The sequence below is a fragment of the Pinus tabuliformis genome, chromosome 3_1 (assembly GCF_031772625.1).
Source record: "Pinus tabuliformis cultivar Carrire ecotype Pingquan chromosome 3_1, CPIR1, whole genome shotgun sequence".
NCBI classification, from domain to species: Eukaryota; Viridiplantae; Streptophyta; class Pinopsida; order Pinales; family Pinaceae; genus Pinus; species Pinus tabuliformis.
Genome location: NC_142301.1, coordinates 513,162,197 through 513,174,352, shown reverse-complemented (window position 1 = coordinate 513,174,352; position 12,156 = coordinate 513,162,197).

Below are 12,156 nucleotides of genomic sequence, written 5' to 3'. Positions count from 1 at the left end.
AAGGAGACCATGCTTAAAATGAATCTCCAATAATCATTAAGAAAGACCACAACAGTCTTGCATCTTGTAGACAGATCCATAGTAGCTCCTGAGGGAGTTATTGAGGATGTGATGGTCTCCATTGATTCCTGGGAATACCATGTTGACTTCTTAGTTCTCCAACCTAATACCAAATTTAATGGTTATCCTCTCATCCTTAGAATTCCATGGCAAGCCATTGTTGATGCTTGCATAAGTTTCTGTTGACAAGTTAGTAAAGAAATCTTAAGGTAACCCTTGGAATGATTTGTGCCTAGCTGACTCAAGTTCTACTCATGTTAAGATGATAAAATTTGGTCCATCTAAAACCTTGAAAATCAACCCCTCTCTCTGTGCATCAGGAAAAGGAGTTATGTGACATGCTAAGAGAGCATCTGGATGCTTTTTCCTGGAGTTATAAGGAAATGAAGGGAATGTAGCCTTCGGTGTGTACTTGCCACATTTACATCAAGGAAGGTTGTAAGCCAGTGCACCAACCTCAGAGGAGAATGAACCCATCCCTCAAAGACATAGTTAAAGAAGAACTACATAAGTTGTTGGATGCAGGGTTCATTTACCCCATCTCAGATAGTGAGTGGGTGTCTCCTACCATTCCGATCCCAAAGAATAATGGAAAATGGAGGATCTATGTGAACTATACAGAGTTAAACAAAGCCACTAGAAAAGACCATTTCCCTCTACCTTTCATTGATCAAATCTTGGATGGTCTTGCAGGGAAGAAGTTATTCTCTTTCCTGGATGGATTCAGTGGTTACAATCAGATCCAGATCAACCCAGAAGACCAAGATAAAACCACCTTCACTTGTCCTTGGGGTACCTTTTCTTATAGGGTCCTTCTTTTTGGATTATGTAATGCCCCTATCACTTTTTAGAAGGTAGTTCTGTGCATATTTGTAGAACCAGTCCATGACTCTGTAGAAATATATATGGATGATTTCACTCCCTATGGGTGTGATTTCCCAGAGGATCTCTCTAACTTGGGGAAAGTATTAAATAAGTGCATTCAGATTAAACTATCCCATATTCCTGAGAATTTTGAGTTCTTGATGCATGCAAGGACTATTTTAGGTCACTCAATATCCTAGGAAGGACTACAAGTGGACCCAAATAAAATTGTTATCATAAAGAGGGTTCCTACTACTCAGAATCATAGGGATGTCAAAAGCTTCTTGGGCTTAGATGAATACTATAGGATATTCATAAAGGATTTTAGCAAAGTAGCCTCACCATTGTTTGGACTACTGGCCAAGGAATCTAATTTTTGCTAGTCAGAAAGCTACCAAGAGGCCCTATAAACCTTAAAGGACAAGTTGACTACTGCACCCATACTCCAAGGCCCAAATTGGACTTTTCCTTTCCACATCCATGTTGATGCCTCCGACAAAGATATAGGAGCATCCCTAGGCCAGATAGATGACAAGTTGCCTTATGCCATTTACTTCATTAGCAAAAAAATGTCCAAGGTTGAATTGAACTATATTGTAACTGAAAAAGAGCTCCTAGCTTTTGTCCATTCCTTGAAAGAATTTAGACACTACATCATTGGTTACTAGAACTTTGTAATACTGACCGTGTTGTTATTAAATATTTGATGAACAAGCCTGATGTGAATTCTAGGATTATTAGACGGATTCTTTTATTACAACAGTTTGATCTAACTATCATTGATAAGTCTGGTAGAGAAAATGTAGTTGCAAATTTTTTTTCTAGACTTGTGTTGCCTGCAGGTGAGGAAGGAATGGTTGATGAATTACTGTCATATGACCATTTATTTTCTATTTAAGTTCTCTCTCCATTGTTTGCTAACATAGCCAACTACCTAGTGGCTGCACAGTTCCCTCCAAATCTGTCCTCCAAGGAATAACGCAGAATTGTAAGAAAGAGTGTCCCATTCACTTGGATTGGGGGAAATCTCTTAAATCTAGGCACATATCAAATTTTGAGGAGATGTTTCAGGGAGGAGGAAGTATTTGATATCCTTCTAGCTTTTCATGATGGGCCTTGTGGAGGTCACCTTGCAGCCAAGAGGACAGCCTTCAACATACTGCAAGCTAGCTATTACTGGCCCACTCTCCACCAAGATGCAAGAAGATACACCAGTCAAGAAACCTACTCCCAAGGATGAAATGCCTTTGTAGCCTTAGGTGACTCTTGAGCCATTTGACAAGTGGGGCGTGGATTTCATTGGGCCCATTGATCCACCATCCGGGTAGAAAAAGTACATAATTGTATGGACTGATTATTTGACAAAGTGGGTTGAGACCAAGGATCTCAAGGTAGTGGCAGAAGAGAAAGTGGTTGAGTTATTAAGGGAGAATATATTCTACAAGTTTGGGTACCCTAGAGAACTAGTCACTTATCAGGGAACTCAATTCACATCACACCTGATTGAGAATTTGTTGAGGCGGCATAAGATCAAACACAAGAAGTCAATTGCTTATCATCCTAATGCCAATAGACAAGTAGAGGTTTCTAACAGAGCATTGGAAGGCATCCTCACCAAGGTTATGAGTAGCAGCAAGAAAGATTGGGCTGACAGACTAATGGAGGCCACCTTGGCCTATAATACGACCTGGAAGACAACCACTGGATTCACCCCTTATGACTTGGTCTATGGAAAGAAGGCTCTTCTCTCCATTGAGTTTGAGTACAACACTTTGAGAATGGCAGCACAGTTGGATTTGGATGTTACAAAGGCATATCAAGAGAGGTTTCTCTAGCTCAATGGTTTGGATGAATTCAGGATGCAGGCCCTCCTACACACTGAAGTTGTTCAAGTACAAAGAAAGTTTTGGCATGACAAAAACATCAAGGACAAGTTTTTTTAGGAAGGTGATTGGGCTCTGCTATATGACTCCAGGTTCAAGGACTTCAAAGGAAAATTGATGATCAGGTGGTTGGGCCCATATCTGATAGAAAAGTGTCATGACACTGGGGCTATGCAAATAAGGACCATTGATGCAAAAGGTATCCCCTTGATTGTCAATGGATACAGATTGAAATCCTATAAAAGACCTCTATCAAGGGAGGAGTTCATCAATACCATTAGTAAGGAAGTGAATGTGCTTGGAAGTGTCTCAGCTTCCAGCTCACCAAATTCTTGAAGACTGCTTTTATTTTTGAAAAAAAAGGAAAAACAATAAGGGACCTAGGTGAAAACCTCTATGGGGCACCTCAAGCCAACTTTTGGGCTGAAAACTTCCTTGAGGCAGCTTAGGAGTGAAAAAAGGAAAATAAAAAGACCCTTGGGTGAAAACCTCCCTTTAGGCACCTAGGCCGGGAAAACAGGCTGAAATCATCCTTTTAGGTGACATGTGTCTTTCAAAAAAAAGAGAGAAAAAGAGAAAAATAAAAACAAAGTGCCATGGCAAGGACCTAAAACCTGACCACTAATAAAATTCTATGATTTTTGCACGTTTTTAAACACAACAGAGGACTCAAAGTTCAAGGGACAGCAAGCCAAGAATAACACCAATTTTTCCTCCATTCACTTCACATATTCCATGCCTACTATGCCTCCATCATCCATCCTCACTTCGAGGCATCAAAAACCAATTTTTATGCATCTTTCTAGCTTCTATAGGGTTTCCTGTAGTTACTACAGGAAGATCCTATAGTACTACTAAATGTTCTGAAACACTATAGGAATGGAGTCCTGATTGGAAAATAAGGATGAAGGCCTATTCTAGGTTGAAAAAAGGACCATATACCTCACCATCTCTCACCCAACACCATCTCATGACCATACCAACCTCTGTGTCCATTAAAAACCACTTAGAAAAATGAAAAAAATACAAAAACAAAAGAAAAGGAGTCCAAGGGACATGCCATCATTGGCCTCACTCACCTATCACTCCATATACTTCATTACCATCTTTCCACTCCTACATCACCACCCATCCCTCCTCCAAGTGAAAAAAGCAAAAAAATGATGAAGAAAGGAAACTACAGGATTTCCTATAGTAACTATAGGAAACCTTGTAGCAATATGTGTTATAACAGCAAAAATTTCTCCATGCATTCTCCTTCACCATCCATGCAAGTCAAGAGCTCCAACATCCCTACAAACATTATGAATCCTATCCAAAGCTCAGCAACAGCAACAAAGACCAAGCACCTACACACAACACCAAAGGAGACAACTACATCAATAGGAAGAAATCAACAAAAAAATTACCAAGGAAAAGCACTTACCTAAACAAAAAGAAGCACAACAAAGTCACCCTCCAGCATGCATCAACCAAGTGAAGGAAGGCACATGTATGGAACCTCATCCAAACTCTTCCTAAAGTATGATATGATAAAAATGTAGGAAATGTAGGAATATGAAAAAGTTCAATTTTATAAGTTGGAGGTGCCCAGTTAACTTGGGCACTGTCAGCTTGCAAACAAAATGTGAACTCCCAGTCACCATGCCATGCTACATTGTCACATTAAGGAGAATCAGTTGAAAATGTGGTTGAGTTAAGTTGTGTGAGAGCGGGTGATGATTATGAGGGGAGGCTACATGATGACCAATGGTGGGCCAATGGTCCCAAAGAGGAAATCTCGTACATTTCCAGCCAATACATCGATCAAAGGAATCGACCATAAATAGAAAACATTCCAAACTCTCCTACACCATTTATTCATTTCGAGATTAGAGAAGACCGAGAATAGCTTGAATTTCCATCGAGGAAGAAACCTATTTTAGCCACCCTACAAGAACAACTACAGGAAATGTATAGAGCTGTAGGAAGCATTGGAAATTCACAGAGAAATATGCAAAGGGGGTGCCTAGGGTCTAGTTGTTCAATAATTCTCCTCATCCAAAGCATCACAGTGAAAGGTAGGTGGCCCATATCTCCTGTGTTTTGAATTGATAGCTAGGAAAAGGAAGGAGAAACAAATCTGAGTTTTCTAAGTTTTTACAATGGGCCTGGGGTTTAGACAGAGTTTTGTGAGGTTAAAGAAATTTGTGTGGGGAGAGAAGAAAAATTGTAGTCATCCTCTATAAACTCTAAATTATCAGTCATCTTCAACAACACCAAGTCTAGCCTACCAAAATCCCTATAGTCAGCTAACCAGAGAGGAAAAATGATAGGAGGATTCAACATAAGGGAACCCACAAAGACATCCAGGATACACCTCCATCCCCCTGTGGTAGAAATATTTAGAAGGCATAACTGGTTGGGATTATTTGAGCTGCTTAGAGGGTATGATGATGATGTATCTCAAGAATTTTCCATGGCACTCAACCTTCAAGCTAGAACCAATGTTACTACTGTGGTAAGAGGACTGCCAATTACAATTACTCCTAAGGTAATTAGCATAATAACTACACTTCCTGAAGGGATGCAATGGAGAAACGAGGATAAGGTTGCAAGCACTTTTGATAAGAAAAAACATTTTCTTAAAATATGAAGAGCTAATTGAGGACAAAAATGGGATCAGAAGTGAGAGGCTTCCCTATCCTTGGAATGAGGTTAGCTATCACATTCTCAAATATATTTCTTATGAAGGGAGGCTCAGTATAATCTATGGCTACCAATTTAGACTCCTCCATGAGTTGAGATTTGGAGAGGAGATACCCTTTGACAGAATACCTAGTGTACCCTACTTCTTGTTGCAATCAATAATAGACATGAGACTAAAGGTCCAAGAGGGGAAACATCAGCAATTGGCACACCATGGACTCATTAAGCTAATCTAGAGGATGCCTTGGGCCAGCTAAGAATCCCTATTCAGTGGTCTACATTTAGAGACATGGATAGAGAGGCTGTGATTGAAATACAAGCCCTTGAATATGATAGGGACCCAAACTCTAGTGGTGAAGAGGAAGAAGAAGAAGATGAAGAAGAACCTGAAGAGGAAGGGGAAGAAGAGGAGGCAGAAACAAATAAAATAGAGGAGGAAGAAGGAGAAGAAGAGAAAATTGAAGAGGAAGAGCAGAATGAAGAAGAAAGCCCTGAGGAACATACCAAGGAAGGGGAGGAATCTCCAAGGTTTTCCCCTGAACCCATTGAGAAGGAGGAAAGTGCTGCCTTGACTGCCTTAAGAACACCTATCAAGTCAAAATGGAAAAGATAGAGGTAGACTCCCCTTTATTTTAAAACAAGAAGGAGTAGTAGGATCAAACAAGGGCAAACATAAACACCCACCAGGACTCCGATCATAATTGAGGAATCAGCAAAAGAGCAAGAAAAGATAGTTTCCCTGGAAATAAAAGATGAAGAGGGCACATCCAAAAAAGCTACCCCAAATTATCCCATCACATATATTAGGAAACCTATCACCAGGTCATCATCAACAAAGAAAGACAAGGCAATTGTGGCCCCATTATAGAGAGGAAAAATATTTCTACAGGATCCTCAGACAGTCCTACAAGAAACTTTGTCAGCCCTACAGGAAACATAGAAAAACCTACAAGAAGGAAAGCAGGGATAGAGGGAAGGGAAGGAATCAGCAACACAAGTGGAGGGAGGAAAAAATTCCCCAAAGACATCTAAGGGGGAGTTACAAGGGCTGTAAGAGCCTAGCCCATAGGCCAAGATGAGCTCTTATTACAAATTCATTGAGGGAGGTAGAGTAATACCACAAAAATTTTCCATCCCTCTCTTCTTTGAGCTTGAGAAGGAGAGAGGAAGGACACATCACTGGATGAAAATTTCCAAATCAAAGAAGGTAGAGGATGTGGTCCATATGGAAGAGAAACTCCTAGAGATGGGCAGGGAGTTGAGTAATATGAGAGATAGGGAACAAATTATGAGATCTCAACTACAAGCAAAAAACACATGGCTAAGGAGGCAGTTGCAGGAAGAAGAAAGTTAGTTGGCCACCATGGAAAGCCTCTCCATGGAGGCACTTAAGTGCAGGATTCCATCAAGATCATATGCACTATACCTCAAAGATCAATGGCTACAATTTTAGATCAAGACAATAGCAAAATAGGGGACTATGCCTTTCCAAGGCTATAGGAAATTCATGGAACTATGTGATAAGAGCACCCTGGAAGATAAGGCCAAGATATCTGAATTTTACCTACAAAAGTTGGTCTTAACCGATTGAATGTGTGGGACCCCAATAGAAAGTTGGAGAATTTACAACTAATGGCTCTTGCATCATGGATGAGTCATGAGGAGGCCAGGACTAAGGAGGTGAAAAGAATATTGGAAAAGGAGGAAGGGGATCCCCTTTACATCAGAGCAGAACATATGAATTCAATGGCTGTCATTAACATCCACAACATCATCTCCAATGATGCCTAGCTTGCACCAATATACCTAGCTACAAAAGAAAATGCCATCACCCAATTTGAAGACACCTTGAGGTTGTTGGGAAATGAAATCCAACAAGCATGCCAGAGGAGATGGAGAAATCTACCACATAGTCTAAGGATCATAGAGTACCATTCCACTGAGAGATTGATGAATGCACTGGAAAGGACCCCACTGTATAAGAATGCCATGCAGAGACTAAAAATCAATTGGATTGGGTTGAAACTTAGTCCACCCTTGTTGTTGGGTCTGACATAAGGTAGAAAGGAAGAGGAGGAAAGAAAGTAGTGGGAAGAAATATAAAATCATGCAGGGTTCTATCCACAAGAGGAAACTCCATCAACAGAGGCCTCAGATGTCAGAGAGGCCATAAGAGCTATGAAAGATATAGACATAGACTAAGTTGCTTAGAGGATGAGAAACACTTTCAGTAGGGGGGTGATGATGAGGCTCATCAATAGTTAAATTATATGGGTCTTAATGCCACTCTCCAGATTATTAAAATCAACTTTTCTCACATTTCTTTACATATTTTATTATATTTTTCTTAGTGAGAAGAGTAAAGGTGAGATGTTATGTCGTGTAGCCTAATGTGCATTAATTATAGGATTTGGAGCGGTTTTGGGTCTAATTTAAGTGCAGGAAATCGAAGTGGACAAGCAATAGGGATTTTAGGAGATTTGGTCTCCGTCCTTAACTCCTCAATCATTCAAAGATTCCTCCATCAGATCTCATCAGCTCAGAGTTACAAGCAGCCAAGGCAACCAAGTTCATTGGCAGCCAAGCCAATGACAGTGAAGACAAGTCATTCTTGAGTTTGGTAGCCAAGTCTCCCTAATTTTTAGGAAGTTGTTGGTAGCTTTAGTTTGTATAAATAAGAAGGCCAAGGGCCTCATTAGGACTTGACTTTTTATTGTAGCCAAGAGCAAATTTCGAGATAAGATATTGTGACTGTTATTCTTATGTTATTTTTGACATTTTGATGATAATGAAAAGGTTTTCTTTGATCCAACACTAAGTTGACTCAGAGGGCTGAAGCTCTTGGGTTAGGGCCCAACCCTAGCAACAAAGGTTCCTCTTTTTGTACATGTATTCTTAGATTAGAATCATAGTTAGCTACTGAAGTTATTCTGCTTTGTTAATTTACAAGTATTTGAATGATTGTTTAGTTTTCCTTCCATTAACTGAAGAAGAATATAATTGGTACAATAGTGAAAGGAAATACTTTATAAAAGCTTGTGGAAGTGGCATCTCCCTCATGGGTTCATGGTTTGAGGGCCCCACTCTCATAGCCCCAAAAACAGATTTATCTTTTAATCATTGCATAATGTAGGATTTCTTGTTTAGTAGATCACGATTCATTATTTATTAGAAGCACCTACAATTATCATTTTGGTTTCATGATTTTATTTAGTCTATAAGTCTTTCATTTCATAGATTTAGTCATTAACCATCAATAAAACAGTGTTCTCAAATTCAACTCATTTTTTCCATATTTACATATAGTTGTGCATGAATGAAGAAAATAATATTTTTTGTTGCAGGAGTTAATGATATGCAAGGAGAAAATCATTCCACGAGCCTCATCTACGTCTTCTCCACCTATTGCCAAAGCCTACCAACCACTAATTCAGTTTTCTATTTTGTAGCCACTGTGGACAACCACCTTGAGCAAATCCAACCATCCTGAAGAGTTGGGTTGATCCTTGGGTAGTGCACACCTCCCCCATACCTCATGCCACCATAAAACATCTTCCCAACACTTCATTTCACCTTCACTACCTTCCTATAACCTTCAACAAGTTTCCTGTATTAAACCAAGACATCCTATAGTAACTAGGACAACCTGTAGTAATTACAGGAAACCCTGTAGAAGCCTGTTATGGACTGTTTTGGGCAGAAATGATGATCTGGGCCTGGGGTAGGCCCTCAACTTGACTTACATACCCCTCAATGCCATTTTGGACTAGATTTTCCATCACTTCCTCCCCTTCAAAAGATCATCTTATTTAGCTTCGAATTTATATTTCTAAATGGAAAATCAAAATACTATTTTTTTTAGTATTTAGCTATTGCATGCATACACCAGTCATAGCAGTGTTAGGATAATTTCCATGCCTACTTAGTCCAGATAAATAGATGATAGTATGAAAGGTTAATTAGGTCTCTTCTGCAAGTAATGTGTGTTAATTCTTAGCTAGGTCATTTCATGTCATTTCATAGCACTTCCCATTCAACACTTTCATTTTCCTAAAATAGGCAAGCATTTACTTTCTGCATTAAATATAGCTTTACATTCACTGTGAGTAGTCATCCTCATTCCAGTCAATAGAAGACTGGTTTGAAAATTCCTAGTGGTCTATCGCCCCAATAAAAAGTGACAAGAGTAGATTGTTGCATCTACCTTTCATATGGCATGGTCACCTCCAAGTTTGTACCAACGTCAGGTTGATAAAGTATAGTTGGTCACCCTAGGAGTTACAACATCCTTGTTGCAATAGTGGGGCTCATCAGGAGAAACAAGTCGTTGCCATATATGATTACCCCTATGCAGGAGTAGAATTTTGAGGGGACCCAGAGTTAGTACTTTGCGAGGGGGTTGCATGGTGTGACATTGGTAATTTTTAATTTGTTAACATATTTGATTTTTTTGTTTTTTAAGGATAATCTCAAGAAACTTAAAGTGTTTTTCCCTGAAACAAAAATCTTAACAAGATTAAAATGATCATGATGCAGATGTGGGACCAATGAGACCTGGGGGTCTACTGAGGCATAAGCATCATGGTAGATACATGGAAGGTGTAGTAGTTGCATCTGAGAAGGTCCTCCAAGCAATATAGAGGAACTTGGAGAGTTTAACTATCTAGGTTCCAATGGAAGCAGTAGAGTACTTCCCTGGGGCTATACAAAGATGAGTGGTTGGAGTACCACGAGAGTTGGTCCGACTCTTCCAATGAGTGGAAAATGCCATCATCTTCTACTGAGATGCTCATCTAGGGAAGGGCCCTCAGATTTAGATTCTATATAGACTGATATTTTTTATATAAACATGATCATGCAATATCCCTAATTTTCCAAGACATTTGTCCACATTTTCTAATATTTTGACATTTATTTATCTATATATATAGATATTTTGGGATGACTTGATCATATATACAGATGATTATTTGACGTTTTTTATTTAATGTGATGAATGATTGATATGCCAATCCAATGCTTGGTTAGCTATAGAATTGGAAAATGCATTATCTGACTGTGGAATGCGAATTAAAGTAATAAAATTAAATGATGAAATAAGTGTGTGGAATGACCTGTTTTAGAGTTTTTAAACCCAATGTTTTGGACTGCAAAGTGATTCCATCATCATGGGAACACCAAATGTCCCCTTGATGATGGACTCACTTAGAAGTCCAAAATGTTGGGTTTAAAAACTCTAAAATAGGTCATTCCACACACTTATTTCATTAATCTCCACTTGTATGGACTCATTAATTAAAAAATTAAATGATCTTTATAATAATCTCACTCTGAGAAATTGATGATGTAATGAAGGATCCCTCACACGATAAATATTATTTAACTAAGACACCACAAGTTGTGAGTCCAAGTACACTACTCATGATTCAATACCATAAGATATTGCTTCAGAAAGTAAATTAATAATGACACTATATTCAGCCATATTATTAGAAGTAGGACCAATAGACATGCCTCTTGTGACCAATAACTGACCAGATGGATAATGAATTACCCATGATGCGGAAGCTAGATTTCAGGTGTGTCTGCTGACACCATTTGTGAATCCTAAGTACATCGAATCACCCATCGAAACCTGCCAAAGCAGATCAAAAACACCATCGTCACCATGACACTCATAGGCATAAACCAAAACTATGTACAGTATTTACAAAGAAAAAAGCAAATTCTTAGGCAAGAGCCTAAGCATAATAGTTCTTGAGATAAAGCCCATTTTTTGGCTCTGATAGCATATTCCCTTCAAAATCAACCAAATCATAAGCACCCTTCTTCAAGACCCTTTAACAATGAAATCACCATACAACATAGGTTTCAATTTTTCTTCCCCCAAGGTGTCTTTATCTTGGTCATAGAACAAGTGGTTTTAACCCCGTACAGAAATTACCTGCATATGAATTCTAAATCACAGAAAAAATAAATAATGCGAGAGCATAACACATAAAACACATATACACAGAGATTTTCCCTTGGATCCCAAAGCCGGGACTACCAGCTTGATTTTTCATTATATTCCTTTCAATGTTACAATACATATTTATACATGCCGAAGCATCCAATACCATGGACCGAAAACCATCGCGTCCAAAACCTTGGACTGAAAACCATAGGTAGGTTTGCCCAACCTAATATAGGGTATAAAAAAAAATTTCCCAGGGCGCTGCCCCGAACCCCGTAGAGGGGGGCTACCGCCCCCGCTGCGCAATCGGTGCAATGAAGGGGGGCCTCCGTCCCCCCACTAACCCCCTGGTTCACTACGTGGGTTAGTTGTGGAAAGAATATAACAAAACCCAACAATCTCCCACTTATTGTTTTCTTTCCACAGGGGGCCATAGGAGAGCTTAGTCATTTTTCCAGCCCTGAAATGCCCATTGTTTCTCTACACCAAGAGAACTTCTCAGAGCTCATAGATTTTGTCAATGCATCTGCAGTATTCTTCAAAGTGTCCACCTTTACCAACAACACCTTTTTGTCTTCTACCATATCCCTCACAAAGTGATACTGAACATCAATGTGCTTTGTCTTTGAATGATAAGCAGGGTTCTTTGCCAAGAAAATTGCACTTTGGCTGTCACAATCTATTCTTATAGCTCCCTGTACTAAC